Below are 3913 nucleotides of genomic sequence, written 5' to 3' on the forward strand. Positions count from 1 at the left end.
CAGGCCTTCGGGAGGCAGCGGCAGCCTGGGTGCCTGCCAGCAGCGTGGCTGAAGGGCTGCTGGAGCAGATGGAGTAGCCCACCAGGCAAGGAGTGGATCCTATACACAGAGCAGGTTCTAGAGGAGGGTGGCTTTCTCGGCCCGTAGCTGATGGCTAAGTTTGGTTGGAAGTGGAGAAGTAGGGTCAGGACTGGTGAGGAAGAAGAACACCTCTAATCAGGAAACTGGGACCTCAGGACGTGATGAAATTGTCGTTTGAGCCTGAAGAGTTTCAGTAGCAAACCTGCGTTTCCTCATGTCTCAGGTTTGGGGGAACTGTTAAGAAGGTGCATTAGAAGAGCATCTCTCACAGCTTGCAGTTTTGCAGCTTGCTCTGTTGGATCAGCTCTCCCTCCTGACAGGTGTCAGTATTTACTGATACTTTGGGTCATTCAAGAAAGGCTTTATTGAGTTGTGAACACTTTCAGAAGCTGAGGGACATTCCAAATTCCAGTTTGAGGTATTTTGCTGCTAAAATCTTTCCAGTTATTTTGTGCTGGACAATGTTTGGGACACTATAGTATCACTCTACCAAAAAGCTCTGCTAAGAACCCTTTCTCTGGAATAACACCTTTCTCTCTGAGAAGTGTTGAAGAATGGCCTTCTCCCTCTCTTTAGGCTCCCTTATGTGGAAGTTGGTTTAGTTTCCTCTTACCAAAACCTCACGCTCCATGTGTCACTAATGAAAGATGATTAGTTAGCAGAATCACCAACATGCCAATGGCAGGCAGCTCCACAGCTGCCTCAGTTTCAAGTTTACACGTTCCTTCTGTTACTGTAACTGTAGTCATGGGAGTCTGCCTTCACCTTAGTCCTGGCAAATCATTTATGCTAGCAGTTTAGAAGTTAGACTGATTGTTCTTCTTAATTCAAGACAGAGCTGAAAAAATGGAGCTGTTCAGACATAACTAAGTGGACAAGATCCAAACCTTGGATGCAAGCTTAAGTATCAGAGCTTTGAGCGAAAGCTGGTCTCAAAACATTGTGGCTGGACTTTGATCTTGATCTAAATCTGACACATCTGTGGAGAGTTATGACCTGCCTTTTAGCAAGAATACAAACTTCCAGTTTCTCCATCCCACCGCAGTGCATTTGACATGGTGTACTATCCCTCTGCTGCCTTCATTGGATTCCTTCTGAGTATTTCTCAGTGTGGGTGCAATTAAATCTGACCTAGAAGTTCAGCTTCAGCACTCAAATCTGAGATGCTGGCACAAGCCCAGTTCTATCCACAAACAGCAGTTTCTGAGAGTTGGAAATGTTGGCTGCATCAAAGAAATCCTTTGAGGTATTCACATTTATAATAAATTTCAGGATAAAAAAAGGTGACAGCAACTGTAACTTGAAGAGTCATTGCTGCCTGCACAGAAGCTTTTTTTCCAGGTTTGGTGCTAATAAGTCTCAGTATCAGGTCTTACTTACAATTTTAAAAAGCTTCCTTGGGGAGATTTGAAATGCACGACAGCTTCAATACTTGCTTAGAGCTGCATATTAATGAGCTGGAGTCCGTTGGGGGACAGGGAGGAAATTGAAGGCATTCCTGGTAATACTGACAAAGAATTAATTGTAAAGATAGAAGCAGCTAATCATTAAGAGCTGCAAACAAAATCACCAGAACTTCCCCCGTTTGATATGTTTCTTCTCTAAAACCATTCCAGTTCTTGTTCTCTTCCCCTTGCCCAAAGTATAGGACCTTTTCAGCAAAAAGCTCTAGCACATCAAGCATATTAAGTCCCTTATCCTTTTGTATAGCCCACACATGAGTAGAAACACACATAGCCACAGCCCAAGTATTCTGCAGAGTTTATGAATACATGCAGTATAGGAGGAAATCAGCTATATGGACTGCATTTGTATTTCTGGTATTGTAGATTATGTTCCTTCCAGAGTATCTGGGATATACTATGCTTCTGGACTGTGTTTTTCTACTTACTCTTGACGGTTGTTAACCATGATGTCATGGAGAATTAAGGCTGGGCATTTCCTCTGTATGAGCTGGCTGCTGAGGTGTTTGCTGTAGCACAATTTCTAAATCAGTCCCAAGATTTACCTTGTGTGTCAGTGTAAAAGTGGACTGACACTGGAATACATGTACTTCTCAGTCACTGCTACAATCCCTAGGTCTGGATGGTGTATCATGGACAGGGAACCCTCTACATGGTCCTTATTACAGCTTCTACTTATTGCTGTTACCAGCAGACTTGAATCAGTCAACTTTGAATGTAATTTTTCCACCTTGAAACAACAGCACAGTTTTACTGCCTGCCTGACAGGGATACATCTCTCTATTTGCTTTCTTTATATTTTTTTGCCTCAGGGCCATTGTGCAGCTGTTTAGCCTGTACTCTTCTTGCTCCACTGAGATCCTCCTTGAAAATCTCCAAAATCTAAAAGGAAGCCATTTGTGTTCAAATTTGGAGAAAAGGTTTCATTTGTTGTAAACCAGTTGCCTTTAAAACTTACCCTTTCCCACTACCAGAAACAATCTATTTTCCACAAAGGGACCTGTCTATTTGGATTAATTTTTAATGGCATTTTTTTCTATATCTCAAACGTAAAATATTTTATAGATTTTTCTAGAAACTGCTGTCATAGTTTCTGCCACACAGCACTGCCTACTTCCATAAATCTTTATGTTCTTAGCAAAAATCAATGTCTACTTATTTATACAATATTGGTATGTTTTTCATAAGTACTAAAGGATGCGGTGTCACGCACATACATATGCTCACACAGCAGGGTTGCATGAAGAAATCTGCAGGCATTTTATGCAGCAGGATTCATTGCAATGACAAGTCTGCAGCCAATTTTGGTTAAGTTCATAAATTCAAATACTGAAATTTGACAGAATCTCATTTTCTGTTTCTCAGGCACAATGAGCATTTATTGCAACTCCAGAACTAAAGACAAGCCTGAAAAATGAACAAAGGGGGGAATACCTGTGAATCCCAAAGCACCAAGCCCTAGCAGTGCAGATATTACATGGAACAGCAACAGAGCAAGAAACTATTGGAGTACCAACAGCCAGTCACAGGCTCTAGTGGGGAAAGATACAGGCTGCTTCTTGTCTAGAAACTTTGCTTGCCCCTGTGGGCCTCCTGAACTGCCAAGGCTTGGCTCTGGAATACTGCTAGCACTTTTACCTGAGCACAAAGACATGGCTGGAGATAATAGAGGGCAAAGGCTTTCCTTTAAATGTTCTTCAAAGAACCTCCTAACTACATCAGGGGCAGAGGAAAATCTTGTCTTCCAAAGGAATTATTCTCAGTAATCATCTTTGGATAGAAAAGGGGAGAAGATGGTATTAATGGTATTAGCAAATAACAGCATTAACAGGAGAAACATAGGGCAGCATGTGCCAAAGCTAGAAAACAGAAGTGGCTGCTGAAGGATAGCAAGCACAAAGCCAGCGTGTGTGCCTGCTTCACCCTAGGAGCCAGGGACACAGGCGAGCAGTGCAGATGGTGTGGAAGGAGCTAAGTGGAGACAACGCAGCAAAGTGAACAGGCAGCCCTGAGAAACAAACAGTGAAGCATTTATATCATCGCATTTTTATGCTGCATCCTTTCTTTCTGCAGGAGTAACAACAGATCTGGCATCATAGGCAATAGTTTATCATAGCCTTGAGTGTGTAAATGCCTTCAACAAAACATGATATAGAAGGCAGCAGGCATTTCTTTTCTGCCCCTCAGCTCATCTGAGGCGAGCTAATTCAACTCATTGCTCAAGCAACAAAGAATTACATTCATGATAACGTATGTACTACGTCAGAGGTCTCACCGCAGTGTGTTCCTGAGATTTTTATAACAGTAGGCACCCCAGGTCTGTGAGCATCTGCTTCATCTGTAACCCTTTTTCAACTCCTTTTCAAACA

Source organism: Manacus vitellinus, unplaced genomic scaffold (genome assembly GCF_001715985.3).
Source record: "Manacus vitellinus isolate BGI_N305 unplaced genomic scaffold, ASM171598v3 scaffold_8_pilon, whole genome shotgun sequence".
Classification (NCBI taxonomy): domain Eukaryota; kingdom Metazoa; phylum Chordata; class Aves; order Passeriformes; family Pipridae; genus Manacus; species Manacus vitellinus.